Source organism: Coturnix japonica, chromosome 5, assembly GCF_001577835.2.
Source record: "Coturnix japonica isolate 7356 chromosome 5, Coturnix japonica 2.1, whole genome shotgun sequence".
NCBI lineage: Eukaryota > Metazoa > Chordata > Aves > Galliformes > Phasianidae > Coturnix > Coturnix japonica.
The window spans coordinates 12,040,978-12,059,735 of NC_029520.1; the positions used below are offsets into that span (position 1 = coordinate 12,040,978).

Here is an 18,758-nt window from a genome sequence, read left to right on the forward strand (position 1 = left end):
CACCGCAGCATCAGAAACCATTCACGGACACTCAGCCACTTCTCTGGAAAGAAACGTAGCGATCAAATGTAGGTTTGAGATTTGCTCTAGTCGTGATACAAGCCAGTTCACTTTTAGGTACTGCCAGATATAATAGATCCGCGCTTACTGTCATCTGTCTCTGTTAGAGTAAGTGATGAGTTGCAGTTAAAGACATAGTTAATTCTTCTAACTTCTTGTAGAATAGTATTTTGAGTTCGACAGAAGTTGTACCAAATTGACAGCCTAGTAATAAGATTTTTTTTCCATTGTCGAGAGAATCTGTTTTTATAATAGAATACATGAAGAAGACAGTGTGTGTTCAGCAGCTGTGTACAGTTACATGCTTCCAATTAACGTGGATCCTGTTCCACAATGAAGCCAGAGTGTGAGAAAAAATATGAGAAAAAAATAAGGCAACAATAAATGGTTGCTTTTTTCTGCGCATCAGTAACGTGACCTTTTTGTTTTTTAATAGCTCGTGTTGGCTAAACTTCACCATGGAGAAGGTTTAAGTCCGGTTTTTCGGTTGTTTTTGTTGGTGTCATTGCACGGTCCTACCAATTGTGGTGTTGTACTTCAAGGCAAGTTAGCGGTGTGAATGTTAGGACTTGTTTCTTAGACCATTAGTGAGAAGAAGAGTATTAAACTGTACGTGTATTCATTGACGTGATCACCGGAGGATCCGCCGCATCACTGGTACAACGGAGACTTGTCCGAAGCTGAAAGAGAAGTTGTATCATAAGTGGTCCTGATCAGAAACCTGACGTTAGGGTTTTGTTATTTGGTGGGTGTTGCTATTCCTCATCACACCACCTTGTGGGATAACGGGAGTGAAGGGGACATTTTTTTTTCTCTTTTTTGGTGACCGCCTTAATTGGGCACTGGGGGCGTGGGAGTGGGAGGGGGCGGCACCGGAGGGGAGGTCGGACGGGGACGGGGACGGGGTTTTTTTTTTCGCCCGGTTCCCGGCGAGGAGACGGCGCGGTCGGAACTTCTCCGACCTTCTGCCGGAGAGACTGGGACTCGTTTTTCTCCTTGTTGAAACTCTCTCGTTATTGTGCAGTGATATTGGGTTTATGAAACTGCCGTTTCTTCTGGTATCGTTTTGGTTTTTTTTTTCCTTTTTTTTTTCCTTCCTCGACCCATTCGCAATCTTCCTGCCCTTCCTCTCTCCCGCAGCGCACGCTTGTGGGCCGCGCCGCACCGCACAGTTCGAGAAGGGAGGTGCGTTTGTTCCTTGTCTCCCTGCGTTTGTTTCCGCTGTCACGGAGCGAGCTCTAGAGAGAACTCCGTGACACCACATCAGTGGTTCGCTCTTCACCTTGAAACGGCTTTCAGTGTTTATGGAATCATACATGGTGTTTGTGTTTCGAAATTAAAGAAATTGTAGGGCAATTTTAAAAAATTGGCTCAGCTGGAAGCCGTGATCGAACACCTGGTGGGAAGGCAGGGCCAACCCAGGGCAGCTCAGGTGTACGCAATACAGATTAGTGACTGGAAGGGGTGGAGCGAGGATCCACCCCCTCCGAGATCTCATTTTAGGGTCGGCAGCGGAGGCGAGAGGTACATTAGTGAAGTTTGTGTCCCAGTTGAGGTTTTTTTGGAGGTAAGCGGCTTTTTTTCTCGGTTTTTGCATCTCCGGCAGCTCCCGCGTTTGGGCTCGCTCCGGTTTGCCGCAGCCCGGGACTGTTTTGTGCCGCTCTTCTCGCTGTGCTTTGTATCACGTTGGAGCATGTAACACACTGACCACATGAAAGACTCGTTCCTCTCGTGTTTATAATCTCCCCGCAAGTGCCAGAAGCATGCAATAAGGCCTTTTTTCCTGTTAGATAAATGAACACATTTCCCTCAGCTTTTGTGGATTGGAGAGGCCGTACCCACTGTTGAAATAGGTGTTCTTCCCAATGTTTTTTTTGACCCGTTCTTGTGTGTTTTTGCTAGGCTAGGCAAGTTGTTAGGATGTCATCTCTGGGGAATCTTTCCGAGAAGCGAATAGGAGAAGTATTGTGATAATCACAGAGCGAACGTCCGCTTAACCACCCGAGGGGAGCGTCTGGTCAGCCGGGGGCTGGTAGGCAGAGGAAATGAAGCTCGACTCCATTTGTCTTAGATTTCACTTTTGGGCCGTCCGCCGCTAAGGCAGCACGTGTTTTGGAGATCGCTCTTTTTTGGCGTTTGGTTTGCAAGCCTTAGCATTTTCCATGTAGGCTGTGGGCGTGTGAATTGGTTCTTTTCTATAGATAATTGTTGGCTATCTATTTGTCAGCATTGTTGTTATACTTCCAACAGTACGTTATTTTTGTTGCATTATTCCAGTGTACAAGAAGGATGAGCAATTCAGGTTTCGCCAGGGAAGCGGTTCCGTGTGACCTCTGGAGGCCATTGTGTCTCAGCCTTAATAGTTTCTAGCGTAAGCGGTAAGATTCGCATGAGTGAAAGGGAACTGCAGAGTCAGGGCTCAAAGCGAGCACGGAGCACCCGGAAGAAGAGATCGGGTCGGGCTCGGGAACGCAGGTGAAGAGGATTCGGCCGAGGGGAGGCTCCTCCTTTCTTCAGCCTCATTTAAAGGCTGTCCGCCACGAAGGAAGGATCTCTTTCGGGAGAGTCCTACTTTGCAGAGTTCTTGTGTGAGCCTATATCATGTTTGGAGACAGAGAAGCATTGTTTTTGCGACGTCTTGTCTGCCGCAGACCGGTGCAGCTACAAAGATGACTTCTGAAGACGTGACCTTCTCTGTCTTTGTTTCCTTCTGCTGCTGTTTTTTGTGTGCGTCGAGTCTTTAAGTACCTGCATAGTACAGAGAAAACCTCAATCGGGTAAGTAATTTTTTGGTTTGTTTGTTTGTTTATTATTTGTGTGTGTGTGTGTGTGTGTGCCAATGTTAATTTTGTCTTCTTTTTGAGATGAAAGAAACAATAAAGCTTTAGTTTGATGTTATGTGGGTAGGTATGGGGCAGAAAGGAAGGCTTCAGTTTTCAGCGTGGTAACCTAAATCAGCGTGGTAAGGAGTGTAGCATGGTTCTAATTACCACAGGTGGGAACAGTAAGTGGAGAAGGTTGAATTTTCCTTGCTTGCTGCCTGGTGAAGAATCAGTATTGTATGTATTCAACTGCAGGAGAAGGGTTAGGTGAGGTTGTTATAGTTGCACATGATCTAATACTGTTTGTTGTTGTCAAGCTCTTGTGAAGTAAGGATTATTGGTTTTTTATTTGTTTGATCTTTATTTTAAAAAGGAGCAATGTAGTTGTGTATTGTCTTTGCTGGTTGAGGATTTTAATTGTGTAGTGTGGCCCAGTGGTTAAAGCGAGGGTTAGGGAGAGTTTGTGCCTCAGTTTGTAATGGAAGATAGTGCAAGGACAGGTATGAATACTGGAAGCTGTCTTATTGAATGCAGGCACTCGGCAATTGCATTATGTGTTTTTGGTAGGGTGTGAAAGATGGTGTTTTGTTGTTGGTTTTGTGTGTTTGTTTGTTTGTTGTTTGGTTTTGGTTTGGCAGTTTTTGGCTTTTTAGCAGCAACCCATACATTTTGGGTGTCCATAATGATTCTGCATAATGTTATTATGTAGAAAATGTCATATGTGAAATGCCACAGATTGACAAAATGTGTATCTTATGGGTTAATGTCATAGGTTTTATTGCATTCCATTATTAGATCAGTACATCTGTGAAGTTTAATTGTCTCATTCATTTTGAGTTATGTAATGGTTGTTATAGTAACGGATCTTACGTATTAATCAGCTTTGAGGAACATCCCAGTAATTTAGAGTGTGCGTGTGGTCTGGTTCCAAGTATGTTTTTTTTTGTTTGGAGTAGGTATGGAAGATTTTTCTCAGGTCAAGTGGTTTGTTAAGTCAAGTCCAGGTCTCTCAACAGTCCTTCCTAATTGTATATCTGTCACAAATAGGTAAGCAAGGACTTAGAGTCATACGAAATAGGCTTATAGCATTTGTTAGAATGTGACTTGATTGTGAGAGGCTGTGGGACAGGCCTTTGTCAGATGCCAGGGGTTTCTTTGCAGGGGTAGATTCCTAAGCTGTCGCTTTGTTTCTCTAAAGGATCAGGACTCAGGAGTCAAAGGTGTACATATTCAGTATGTTTGCCAATGATGCTGTATTTGGTTTAGGTGCAGATATTTAGCTTTCAGGAGGCATCCAAGGAAGGACTCAAAGTCCCTTTTGTTCAATGTTCTTAAGTAACTTTTAACTTAACTTAAGTTAAGCTCCAAGGGTGCTTTTTCAAGGTGGGGGTTGGCTTCTTTTCCCAGTTGCAGGTAAACCTTGTTTTAAAGAAAAGTGAGATATGGGAACAGGCTTTCTGAGGCAGCACTCACAGCCCAGGGTTGACACAGTTCAGAAAGCATCTGGGTGCATCTTCCAGCCTGAACAGTTGAAGTCAGTCAGGGCAAACTCCTGCAGAGGTATTAGTCATGTGTTGTTTGCAATTGGTTTGGCTTTTTGATTGTCTAATCAACTAACTATATATAAATATTTATTTTGTTCTGAAACTTTCTCTCAGTAATATATGTTTTAGAGTTCCTTTGTTAATATAAGTCCCTTCTTGTGTTTTTCTGAGAGAACAATGCCTCAGTTGCCCACCAATGTGTTTTTTGAGTAGTGTGTAGATTTTCCTGTGAACCTCATGGTAATTCTGTTTCAGTTCAGTAATTAGGGATGCAGCATCTGAAGTCAAACTGTATTTGGTCTCCTGTTTTACCTGCATGCTTTTCTTGAGTGGTAGCAGAATTAGATTCTTAGGTAAGTGATTGCAAGTGTAACCAATTATTATTTTCAGAGTCAAAGATCTAAATGGTTTTTTGTTGTGCAGTTAGGTATGGTGGAACCCCTGTGCAGTTATATTATGTTTGTTTGTTCAAGTGGACACTGCAGAGTGTGGTGTCTTTGTACAGTGAGTGTTTGGGGTGAATTTGTGTTTGGGACAAGGGTTCACAGGAATTAAATTGTCTTTTGGAGTTACAGAGTTACACAGTAAAGAATTAGCTTAGTGTCCTGATTGAGAAGCAAGAGACTGTTCTAAGTGTGCTCATGTTAAGAATGGAAAAGGAAAGGTTGTGTTGTTACTGTATTGTCAAACTAGGCAGTCACTGTTATTGTGTTGTGAGGACCTTGCATGTACCTGTGTGTGCAGGCATTCCTTTTGAGGTGAAGGAATGCACATATCCAGAAATACATCTGCTGACATACAAACACTGACACCACTGTTGGCCGTTTTACTCTGACTGAATTAAGTCTGTGTGATACATCGTGTACATAGTTAAATACATAGTATTTAAAGTTTGTTCTTGGTTTTTTAACTAAGTTTTACTGAGAAGTAATGGCTGTGGTATGTCTAAATATATTTATTGTACATATGTCAACTTCTTGTTACCTTTTTTTCTGGGAAGTTCCTCTAAACCCCTTAAGGCATAGAGTTTGAGTCACTGTAAAGAGATGTTTCTTGTTGCTTGTATTAAAGCAAAGTCTTTTTCTTCATCAGGATACAGAACTCAGCTCCTCCTCAGTCCATCTCATTCCTGTTGGAGCAAGACCACCACCCACCAGTCATCACCACACAGGAGCCAGTCTGGGTCACAGGGAAAAGACCCCTTCACCAGGGAGGGGCTGCCCCATCGCTCCCCCCTCTGGGGTAGTGCCAAGGGGGACAAGGGGGGGCCTTTCCCTCCCACCCCACTCAGGGTGGCAGGGGGGCCGTAGGGGTCAGAGGGGGGGCCCCAAGGGGGGAAGGGGGGAGAGGGGACAGAGGGAGGGGTAGTGGGAAGCAGCAGTGCTAGGCCCTAAAGGTGGCAGGAGTGCTAGAGGTGGCAGCATAGTTGTCGCAGAGGTGGCTCAAACTGTTACTGAGTGCTGCCCAGCTCCCTGGCCAGAAAAAAACTATTATCTCTTTAGAGATAGTGCACACCCTGGGGTCTAGATTTCAAAAAAAAATTATAATATATATAAGTCCCACCTCAGTTTGGAGCAAAAAAAGCTCCAAACTGAGGAAGGACTTATATATAAAAAAAACTTGAACAAAAAAATAAAAACCTAATAAAAAATACACAGACAAAATCAAAAAGTGGAAAACCTTAATCCAAACACTTTACAAAAACTTAAAGTGTTTTCTTTAGTTTTCCACATTTTGATTTAGTCTGTGTATTTTTTATTAGGTTTTTATTTTTTGGTTCAAGTTTTACCCATTTTAAAGTTCAACTTTCAGTTTAAATATTTAAACTGAAACTTAAACCAAACATAAAACTTTTAACTAAACAACTAAACATACCAACATGAAAAAAGCTTAAAAATGAAGAAACCAACATTAAAGTAAACTGAACACTAAATTTGACTTTTCAAAATTTCACATTTTTAAAAGTGTTCAGTACAGGAAAGGATTTCAAACTTTTGGTTTCTTCATTTTTAAACTTTTGAAATGCATGTTTAGTTAGTTTAGTTAAAAGTATAATTATTTCAAAGTAATGTTTCCATTTTAAAGTTTAAGTGCTATTTTTTTGGAGTTTTTAAGTTGCTTAAAAGTTCAAAACAATCCTTTTTTGTTCACTTTCTGATTTTCAATATAGCTTAAAATTAAGCTTACTTAGTTAAAGGTTCTGCTGGTTTATTCTTAACCATTTAAACAAAACATATTTTAAAAAAATTTAATTGAAACAACACCTTACAATCAATAACAAGCAGAACCTTACACTAAGCAAACTTAACATAAAGCTACATTAAAAACCAAAACATGAACAAAACAGAATTGCACTTGAACTTTAAAAAACTACAAAACTCCAAAAACCACAACACTTAAAAGAAACATTACTTTAAAATAATTAACAAAAAAAAAAACCCTACACCAAACATTGTCCCCGGACGCCAAAAGCCACAACACACTCACCCGACTCCACGCCGACGCATCGTCTCCGTGCCGACTCCGCTCCTCCGACCGCTCGAACCTCTTCCAATGAGGGGATGCCGCGACAGCCGGGCCGCGGTGCCCGCCCGTCTCCGCTGCAGAACGCTCCGCTACTGTGCTCGACCTGGAATCAAACCATACAAACGTTACTTCAACGACCCCAGACAAAGACACTCCCCAACTACTCTAATAAGCCCATTACATCATTCCTCCTACGCTTCAAACACCGTAGCCGCTGAACTCCTCTGAAAACGTGAGCCCCCTTCTACCGCAAGCAGCGGACTAACGAGCCCGACCCCATCGACCAAACTCCCACACTTAGACATTTACGAACAGCTGACATAGTCCACCCCAACACAACCTACACCCTTCCCTCGTCTAACCCGCAAAAAGACACCCGAGGTTCTGCACACCGTCCGGCATCCTTTCCCCTGGCGGAACCCACCGGGATCTGCCCCTACTCACAGCCGCACACTAATCACATACCACAAATCACAACCCCGGCACGCTATCCCGACACCGTGCCGACAATAAAAGGTGACACCTACCGGCCTGCTCTTGTGCGGCCTCTCCTTCACTCCCTCGCTGTAGGTCGCGCTGACTCGCGCTATCCTTCCGTCCTCGCCTGCCTTGACTGCAAGAAAGAACACAGACAACGTGGCACAGAACTCTTTCACACTCGCTTCTGCCGCCTTCCTCGGCACGCCTACTCTTAGCCCATAACGATTCACCAATACATAAATAAATACAGGAAAAACCTTATACCTCTCTTCTGGTATCTCTAAGGTGCTTACCATAAGGACAGGACTACTGACTACTCTCTTCTCACTGCTGACAATACGACACAAAAAGGCCTCCGCTTGCCACGAGGTGCCTTTAAGCTACAAAACAAAACACCAGATAAACGATAGTTAAACACTGGAATAGGCTCCCCAGAGAGGCGTTGACTCCGCGTCCCGGCATCCGTTTACAAGCCCTTTCGATGCGGTGCTCAAAAATGAGATGGACTGGAGCCTTGTTAGAGTACTACACTTAAGCTGCAGTTGCGCATGAACATCTCTGAGGCCTTTTCCTACCTCACGAACGCAAACATCGACACTCCTTTCACCTACACTAAGTCTCACCGGCTCCTACACACGTGAGAGGAAGCCGTCCTTCCTCCAGGACTCTTCCTTCTCATACTCCCCAGAAACGAAGCTTCGGCAGTCGCTGCCAAGACCGAAGGCCATCAGAGCCTCTGCCTTCTCCCGTCCCCTATTTTACAAAGCGGGGATCTCGAGAACGACACGTGCACTCGTTCCCTAGCCTCTCATTTGCTGAAAGCAAACTCCAAAGCTTCCCTTAGCCGTCAACTTACCCCCCCAAAGCAAATACTGAAAACGCTTTAACCTCCTTTCTCCTCTTTGCGATGATCCCCGACCTCCTCGTTTACCCGTGCGTATCTCCTGCCGTTGCTGCTCTGTTTCCGACGCTCGGGGATGCGCCCTGATAAGAACAAAGGAAGAAAGGCGTGACGGCCGAGAACCGACGGCAGAACGCCTTCCGACGCTCCGACCCGACGAACGCAGCCGACCGCGTCCTCCGAGAGGACGAAGCCGGTTCGCTCACTCCGCCGTCTCAAACCTACTTACTACCTCGCGTCTTCCCCGTCAAATCTCAAACTCCACCGTCTCCTGACCGCTGCGCTTCCAGTCGCCCCGGTCTGTGTATTGTCCGCGAGCCCTTCCTAGACCGAGAAAAGCAACTCCGGCAGTGCCACGACACACAAGAGGCGCCCCGGGGCTCCCCTACTTCTTCCTTCATCCTTAGACGTACCTCAAAAAGCTCCGAGTCCCTCGACTGTCTCTCCTGAAAAGAACGCGGCCGTCCTCCACTGCGTGCCAGTCCTGCGAGTCGTCCCGCCGCGTTCCCCTGATGGAAACGAGATCCTTACGTTACAAGTAAAGGGCAAGCGGTGAAACTAAAGCGGCCGAAAGGCGGCCTGACGCTAAACTCGAACAAAATACAAATAGCTTACCTAGCGGCCCACAAACGCTCGACGCTTCGGCCTGACGATATGCTCCGCTGAAGCCTTCACTCGGCCTTCAAGACAACAGAACTTTTTTCACCAGTCCTTTGCGTTGCTGCACCCTCGCATTCCCAACCACGCCGAGACTGGGAAAATACAGCCCCGTCCCACTCGCTCCTATCGACGAGACGGAGAAAACACGAAGCCCTGGCTGAAAACCCCCCAGGAGGCAGAAAAAGCCCCGGGACCCCGCTACGACTCGGAAAACGGAGCGGGGGCCCGCTCCGAAAACGCGCCGGCAGCCGGACGACTACGTCAACCCGGCCCCGAGAAGCCGGGGGAGCTCCGCTCCAGCTCTGGGCGGTGCGCGGCGAGAGCCCGGCGGCCTCCCGCTGCGGGCGGACGGCCCCGAACGGCTCCCCGGAGCTCGCCGCGTCCGCGGTCCCGTTCCTACCTGAACGGCTCACCGGATCGGGCTCATCTTCACCGGGAAACGTCCCACCGCAACCTGAAACAAAACGGCACAACACAAAGAGAACGTTACAAAAAGCAAACAAACAAACCCACCCAAATCCAAGGCCTCGGTCCAAAAGCAGCCCCAGCAGCGCACAAACCTGACGAAGAAGCGGAGCCCACGCAGAGTTCCGAGCTCTATGAGATCCCGGAGCCGTCTGATGGCTCCCTGCGGCCTCGGGAGGAGCTTAAGAGCCGCTCGGGCCGGAACCCGCCCCCGGCCGCCAACGAGGCGCAGCTGAGCCCGGGCGGCCGCGGCCCCGCGGCACCTGGGAGTCGTTCCCTCGTTAGCGCCGGCCGGGGGAATTGACAGCTCGACACGTGGACTGCAGATCTGATCTAAGGATTTGAACTACACTATCGAATCCCGTTTGAAATGCGCTTCTCCTCACCTCGTTGTGAAATTCATTAATAAGTAAGTTAAATCACAGTGCCTACATCAGACGGCTCGCTTTGCGTCTCACGACACCCTCCCAAAGAACGCCCACGGACCTAACGGATTCCAGCAGCCCGGGCTTCATGCGGCCTCTACTCCCCTTACCTTCCCCCCTTCATAAAGAAATCAATAAATAAAAATAAAATAAAATAAAATAAAAACCCATAACATAAACTACAATACAATAAATAAACAATTACATACAATACAATAAAAGAAAGTTTAAAAAAAACACTATTTTTTTTGGGTTCAACCTGAACATAGTGGAAACACAAGAGCACGGATGTGACAGATTCCCCGGTGGGTCAGTGATGTGCCACAGAAAAATGCTGACTGGAAACATCTGAATCTTAGCTTAGTGAGCAGTCCCGTACAGCGTCACTTGAGATTACACTCATGTGTCACAAACATCAACACAAATGCTTTAGGTGAGATGTCAGTTTTCTCCAGGAGACAACATGAGTACTCTGTACACACTTCCATCATCACATTCACTTCTCATGACAGTTTCATTCTTAATTTAAACTCCTGAAAGTTGGACTCCACTCATTTACAGTTCTTACAATGGTATCACTGTGAATGTATCTATTGCACGCTGCTACACGTACATTTCACAGAGCCATCAGCAGCATCAGAGAGGAAAAAAAGTAGATCTGAACGGAACGTTGATCCAATGCTAAATACAAGTAAAATATTATACACAGGGGTGTGCAACTAATTGAACTGTACACAAAAGGGTTAGGAGTTGTTATGGGGTTCTCTGTTGTTTTGATTTCCAATTTTGGACTGAAACAGATCTTTCTGACTTCTCTTTGCTACTGTGAAACAGTTTTCAAAACACAGTTTAAGTGTACTTTTATGACAGGCAGATTATTGAGACGTCATTCCAGCTTTCTGCAGAATTACTGGCTGAGATGAGGAAATATAAAACACGCTTGAAAGAAAAGAAGATCATTACAGTAAGACTTACAGAAATTGGCCACAAATAATACTTGTGTACAGTTCAGAACTTTTGAATTTCCAAAGGCCAAAGCTCTAGACAGTAAAGAAATATGTTTACAATTCCACATTTCTCTGTTTTTTGGACTATTATTACCGAGACATATTTGAATGAGGTAATATTTAAGCACAAGCTGGTGGATTTCTTCAAGCAGCTAGAAGTCAGCTTTTGAGAATACATACATAGATAAATGCATGTGTGTGTATATATATTTGTAATACGTGCATTTAGCTGCTTAGTGTATTATGTTAGAACTTGTGAACCTCTCTGCCCAGACAGCTCTCGAGATCTTGCAAGGAACCTGATCCTATGAGACTTTCCCGCATTTCAAGAAATCTGTGTTTCCAACATTTCAAGTACATGTTTCCTACAAAACTGTTCCAAAAATCATGAGCTCGTGCACAATTTACACGCTGCCATGAGTAATCACATCGTAATACAAACCCCTTGCACTAGAACATTATTCACCTGCTTTTTGACAGGACTGCCTGTACTCCTAAAGTCAGATGCGTTCCTACCTCCATTCAAGTAGAACTGACTTCCTCACCTTCCTCCCACCCTTGCTCCCAGAAATACAGGCAAATCGGCAGCAGACTTGTACATTCAAGACTAGTCCCCGATGTCACAGGAGAAAGGCCAACACAAATAGATCTCCAGTGCTTCTGCTAAATGAAACCGTTCTTAAAAGATATTCAATAACCTTTAAGATGCAAGTAAGTCAAAAACTCGACGACTGTGCGCACAATGTTCTCATCAGCCAGCGGTCTTCCAATATTTCCTAAAAAATAAATGGGTTCTTACTTAATGTTAACATGGTATAAACATGTCTATTAATTGCATGTAACATTGTGGCTAAAATCAAAAGGATTCTGAAAACACAATACGGGGGAAAAAAAAACCAATCCAAAACCCTTAATATGGAATCCCTTGCTTCACAAAAAAGCAAAGCAACTTCCAAGTACACAACTGCAGATCTCAAAGTGGGACTTCCACAGCTTCGTATGCCGCTGCTGCAGAGGAGCTACTATGACAGCTTAATGATCGTGACTCTTGCAGACACTGAGCCCAATTATAGAAAAAAGAAATCCTTTATTCACTGAGTAGGAAAAATGTGCTGCATTTCCTTACAAATGCTGTCAGCAGTGTAGCTGTGCCGGTTGCATAAACACACTGTATTTTCACTGTGGCTCTGGCCTGATGCTTGCTCTGGCTCTCACCACTGAGTCCACACTGCTAAAAAGACGCTCATCAATAAACTGGTGGCTGCCCTGGGGAGAAAGGGGGCTGTCTGTGTCTGCTGCGTGGGGTTATTAGTCTCTGCAAATGGTCTCTCTAGGTGGTGCTGACAATACCCACGGACCGATGGTACGGCTCAAATTATAAGCCTGGCCAAAGAGACAGATTTGAAGAAGGCAGTGGCCTTGAATTATAAACATTAGAAGCCATGTTCTCCATTCTCATGAGCCTAGTAGACTGGGGGAAAAAAAAAAAAAAAAGGTAAAAGGAAATTCCTTAAAATTGTTCGTTTTCAACATTAAATCCCTTGATTTTGGGGTTCATGGCTGTATGGAAACTGTTGAGTCAAGGCCCGAACCACTGATTGATCCTCTGAGGAAAGCACAGAGTCAGCTGTAGGAGCACAGGTGACAGCAGTTCAGCTGTGTGACTATAAGTGGTGAAGACTGGCTGCGCCTCTTCTAGAACCTATTGAAGGGCTGACTGCCACTGAGCCAGCTTCTCCTGGAGAACGCTCCCCTGTGGAATCCAACATGCAAACCCAGGCCTTCACGTACAACTATCTCTTCTCTGTTTTTTCTGTTTCCCATTTTCAATGCAATAACCTTCCCAGCTGTAACATCAACTGTTACAGTGACTTAGTTTCTAAGTGCTAAAAGTTGCCTTTATCTGTTTTTAGGCTAAAATCATCGCCTGCCTTGGCAATGCCTGCAGCTCTCAGCTCGCATAGGCACTGATGCATTACACATTAAGCAGCACAATGATACCTCATGGTGCCTTCTGCAAAATGGCTTGTGCTAACTCAATTGCACATTAGCTGCAGTTTACACTTAGCACAACTAATGCTGCCAGAGCAGAAAGGCCGTGCCGTGCAGAGATGCCTCCTATCTGTTAATGCAGCTGATGGAGCACAGTTGCACTCGTAGGCACAGCCTTAGCTCCCTCTTTTAGTAGTGTAATTTGTACTGTGTGCCAGGCAGGTGAGAGCTGACGTAGGTGGCCAGTGGGTACGGTGTCTTGCACAGTAACATAGCGAGCACTTCGCAGCAGGTCTTCCAACTGCACGGGGGAGGGAGTTAAGCAAGCTATCAGCTTGACAGCGCGTTCAAGCATTTAAGCCCCGAAGGATCCGCTGTGATACTCTAATCTGATCTCCTGTATAATATACGTTGTGGGATTTCCCTGGCTCGCCTCGTCTGACGAGGAGAATGTATTGCAGAGAAGCGCCCCGTCGCAGCGTAAAGATTTGCGGCATGCCGGCTCCGGCGCAGACCGGGTCCCCGGGCGCTCCCTGCCCGTGCGGCTGCGGGCCGCTGAGTGGCGCTGCGGGGCCGCACACGAGCTGAGCGCACGGCTGTGAGCGGAGATGGGGAAACAAGTTGTTGCCCTGTAGCTGTCAGTGTCCAATGAGCATTTGGATAGCATCCTTAACAATATGCTTTAGTTTTTGTTTCTCCCCCAAGCCATCGGGTAGCTGTGTGTGGTGGTCTTTGTAGGTCTCTTCTAACTGTATTCTGCTCTGTTCAAAAAGATGTTCTGCGTTCTGGGTGCTGTAAATAAGGCTGCGGAGGGAGCTAGTCTCAAGGGAAAACCCACATCCCTGTCTCTTGATTAATAACTCCTCAGGTTATCCTCAAAGCCACAGAGACAGGACTGCTGCAAATCCGGATTTCCCCAAATGCACCTCACGTTATTTCCCACTGCTACTGTTTTATTCAGCCCTAATTTGAGGGCTAAGGGCTGTTTCTCTGAGATTTCATTGTAACAGAGTGGTCATTCTGAGAAATGAGCCATCCAGCCGGAGGTATTGGATGAGCACTGCAAATGTGTGCATGGACACGGTGCAGGTCCGAAGGGTCTGATGCAGCCTGAACTTATAGGACAGTTGCTGCACGGATGGTTGGTGCTCACAGAGTACACACGATGTAGTCAGAACTAATCAGACTTGATGCACATGTGCTCATATTTATGCATGGATATACTGAAACTCAAAAAGCCAGCGGGGGCCATTGTGACAAGTCACTTTGAAGGTCTCAGTGCAAACCTAAGTCAGTCCTCTGATGATCTCCAAGTGCTCTCAGCTCTCACGGTCATTCTTTGGCCACCTTCTTCTGCAGCATGGTAGGAGCGAGTCACTTTACCCTTGACTTGGAGTGTGGCTGCTCTGCAGCCCCTTGGGCGGCTCTGAAGATGCTCCCCTGTGGGAGATGGCAGCAGCTGCCAACTCCGTGTCTCATCCTGCTTCTCCATCTCAGGGTCTGTTCAAGCAGAAATCTGGAGTGGACAGAATGCATATCAACTCCTATCTCCATGCAGGAGGTGGCTTTTAATTAACACCTGATTTCCATTGTTGGCCTCTTGTGTGTCTATATACAAAAAGTTTAAAAACGTAACACTTTGACCCTTATGTCCTCAGCTTTGTAACTCCTATTAATGTCTCGTGCATCTTCTGCAGCCAGCATGAAATGGTCTGGTGTTGCAAGGTCAGCTCTTACCTCACCTTCTGTGCTGCAGGCAGCAGGCGATCCCAAAGCACTGTGCTGGGGTGAGTGTCATCTTTATTTCTGAGGCACACAAAGCTGAAGCAATTTGCAGTGGTTGTGCTGGTGGCAGACAGTGGGTCTCTGTATTTTAGCCTTGGTCTGATACTGCAGTTATCTTCATCTCATGGCTTTGCACAGGTTTTTCTGCACAGGCTTTGCCTACGGCCCACACTGAGGTTACAAAATCTTCCTGCAAGTTTTCCCCATAAAAGCAAAGCCGATCGAACCTCTTTTCCATTTGTCTCTGTCCCGTGGCCAAGAAGATAGCACTTGGTATTGTCCGTCTTTAAATCAACTTAAACATTTGCTTAACAGTGCTGTAAAAGCAATCTATTTATCAACTATGATCTCATTAGATATTTGTATCCTTCATAGAGAGAAGCTAGAGAAAACAAAGGTTCAAATGCAAAAGCGACCATCTTTACAAATAGCTTGTTTCAGGCTGTGGCATTATCTAACCGTGTAGCAAACCGACGAGAAGGGCAGAACGAACAGAGAAGGGAGTTTAGCTCAGCAGCGTTTCAACATGGAACGTATTTCTCAGCGTGCCCGTGGCTTTGGCTGCTGGGCGGCGATTCAGTAGGAGCGTCTGCACGGCGCAGCGCAGCCAGAGGCGCTCGGGCGCCGACAATTTGCGGCGCAAGGAGGCTGGGGCTGCGCGCTGCTGGAGCTCACGCGGCTCCCCACCAAAAGGGAAACAATGTCCCGGGTCTGCACCGCTCGCTGTATGGAAACAAAGCCCTTCAGCATCTGTGGCAGGAAAGTCACCAACTGCCATATGTCACTCTGCTGTGCATATGTTAAGTGGGCCCGACCAATCGCATTGGCACATTCTCTGTGTGACTTGTTGTCCCACACAATGAGCGCCCTGTTGTCACCAGCGCTAATGCTATGCAATCTGCTTTGCCGTGGTGCGGCAGGCAGCTCGCCTCTTGGTATCGTAGCACATTTTGCCACATAAGCGTGGCCCCGGTATCGCCGGCTGCTTTGCAATCTGTTGCTCTGCCGACTGCGGTCCCTGCTGTCACGGTTGCCGCGGCCTGTCGGGCCACAAAGGAGCGGCCGGGCTGCGGCAGGGACGCGCTCTGCTCAGCTGCTGCCTGAACGCACGCTCCCGTTCTGCGGCACGGGCTGCTCGGTGCTGGTAAAAAGCTTCAATGCTCCGTTGTCTGTAATTAATTGTTCCCATTCCTTTAGGGGAAAAAAAAAAAAAACCCCACAACGAAACAAAAAACAGAACAACTGCAAGTCAGCCTGACTTGAGAAAATGGAATGAGTGGGTTTATTCTTTATGTTCCTTGAAGAACTTGTAATGCAAACAGCAGCTATAGGTATGGTAGGGTAGTGATCTAATACTTTAAGAAACAGAGCTCATTTCAAGAGTTTCTACTGAAACTTTTCGTATAGCGACGTCTAAGTCAAGATGACAACACATGTAAGGCTTGAGAACTTTGAACATTACAGAAGCCAAACTTCAGCAGCCAGCCTCGCTGGCAACTGCCAGCCAAGCTTCTGCTCAGAAGAGCCCCACAGAAAAAAATGCATGTTACTGAAGCATTCCAGTAACGTACAGGTTACCTCTAGGATACATTTAATGGTGCTAGGTGACCAGAGAAGATGTGCCAAAGTACTGAAAAGCTTGTGTGTACAGTGGCTGCTGAGTCGGCCATACAGCCAATCCCATTATATCACGTTGGAGATTGAACATGGAAGAGTACGGGGCACGTACATAGAAACTAAATCGGATCTGGCAGGGCAGTGTCAGTTCAGGCATGCCCCAGGAGTACGTACTTAGTTCTTAGCCTGAAATTCCTTACTGTAGCTTTTCTCAGTGCAGAAAGTAGTGTCTTTTGACCTACAACTTGTGTAAAGCTGGAAAACAGCCCCGATTTAGCAATGTGATTTTATAGCGCTCAAACAGCTGTTTCTGCTGAGGGCTTTGAAGCCCAGTCACAATGAAAAAGACTAAAAGAAAAAGAGAGTATAAGGACAAAAAAGCTGCCTCTAGAAATATGACTAATAGCCAGACCTGTCTGTACTTGTTAACGTGTGCCAGAATGACAATATTAGCAGCTTGGCCAAATGACAGAAAATCGCTGCGTCGCCTGATGCTAATAGGTGAGTTATTCACTAAAAGCAGGGCCGAAAAACTAGTGATGCCTCCCTGAACCTCAGGGTGGAGCGGCAGAGATATCTCGCAGGCCTAAGAGATGCCGATGAGCCTGGCCCCTTAAACAAGCTGCTGCCTTTGGTGGCCCAGTCCCACTGGGCCTGAAGAGCTGCCCGTCCCTAACTGAGCATTCATCTGGACGACGTGTGATGCGAGAGGCCCTCGCTTTGGAAAGATGCTTCACAAAGAGGCAAAAATGCCATTTCACTTGGAAGACTATGCTCAGGCTGCACGTGAGCTATTCAGAGTGAGCTACCAGCCATGCACGAATGAGCAGCATGCCTTAATTCTGCTTCTAGATGTCCCACTTCACAAGGGTGGGATTTTTGAACAGAGAGAATGACAAATCCCTCTGTTAGCTCCTGCAGTATAACTTGGACAGTTAGACTTGGTGTATATCTTTGCCTATGTAAAGTCATGGCAAGTGAAGGAATTGGCCTTTGGAGTTGTGCGCTGCAGTTCTTCTAAAATGCCGTGCGCTACCATCAGGTTTCAGGCCTCGTCACGTCTGCCTTGCGGCGAGGCGTGGCTCTCCTGCGTGGCCAAGAGCCAGGCAGATCCGCTGTGCTTGTGCTCGGTCCTGTCTGTCCGAGTGTCAGCCCCTGAGCAAAAAGCGGCGCGCCAGAAAGACTCTGTGATAAAGCCCGAGGTGCTTTATTCCACTGCTTTGAGTTTCCTGGAAATGTCTCTTGGAATAAAGGACATTGCTTTAAAGTGCACTTGCCGTAGGCATGTGCTTCATTATGCTCTTCATGCAAGCACATATTGAAATTCAGCTCAAAGAGAGCAGGAAAACCATTTTGCAGTAGTCACAGATCAGATTATTTGGTAAGCAAAAACCCTTTGGAGTAATAACTTTTCTGTGTGGACTCAGATGGTTTCTATATGCTCCCCGTCTCCCTGGAACTGCGTAACTCAATTGAGGTGCCTCGCTAAGCTTTAAAACCATCTCGTGCCAACGTACCGCAGCACAGCGATGTTTCTGTCTTGTATTGCTATAGTCCCGATCTTGTGCAGAAAATATAAAAGTAGACTGACTGAGTACTAATGAAGTCTATTTCCTATAGTGACCAACCTTCAACTGTGGTTGGGAGCGAGGTTTGAAAGTAACTCGGTTCTTTGAATTTCCACTTGCACTGTAGCGCGGGTACATTGAGGTCTCTGGGTGTGATAACACCTCCATTATTTTGGGGCACATCACAGGCCAACTGATGGGTAGTTTGGATCCGAGCCGAGAGAATATATGGCTTGTGTACTGGCAGCGATGTGAAGGAATAAGGACGAGTAAGCCCTTGACCTGAAGCGGAAGTAACAATTAGATGTTTCTGGAAAGTGTGAACTTCGTTGTCTCAGCAAAACCCAAGAAGCCAATACGCTGCGGTAACTGGCACGGTTTCCCATGTGTTAAGCGTGAATTTGGGTTAATGTTTAATTGATTTTAGCAATTAGAAGTGATAGGTAGGTTTGCTGGTAGGGGCAGACCTTTAGAAGAGAACTGAAAAGTTGTTGATATGTTACATTTGCTTCTTAAAAGTACATGTAGACTAAGGTGATAGAGAAGAACTGTTCCCTAATATCAGGCTGTTTCTGCACCAGACAGTAGAGAGAAATGGGAGGAGGGTGAATGGTTATGTTATTTATTTTGTAGAAGCTGTTTGCACAAGACACAGAATAAATAAATAAATCAATAAAAGGGTGAAACTAAATTTCTCATCAAATTCTGCTCACCTTGTGCTGAGGGTCCTGCTCAGTCTTGCATTGACTAGACAGTAAATATTTGACCCACCTCCAAAGGAGACTCAGAAACAGTCGCTGGTCATAGTAATTTGTGAAAAATTCTGTAGCTGTGCTTTCTGAACGTGAGTCCAGAGAACGGAGGGCAAACGGCCTTCAGATCTAAAGCTGATTCAAAGAAAGTCGG

The 18,758-nt window shown here is 46.1% G+C and overlaps 1 long non-coding RNA gene across 1 annotated transcript; it reads right to left on the bottom strand.

Moving 5' to 3' along the window:
• Nucleotides 1-5,230: 5,230 nt before the first annotated feature.
• LOC107314591 lies at nt 5,231-8,539 on the bottom strand. Its single transcript, XR_004307652.1, has 3 exons — nt 7,726-8,539; nt 6,914-7,565; nt 5,231-5,555 (listed from the first exon to the last, which is right to left on the bottom strand). It is a non-coding gene; the product is annotated as an uncharacterized LOC107314591 (long non-coding RNA).
• Nucleotides 8,540-18,758: the final 10,219 nt, after the last annotated feature.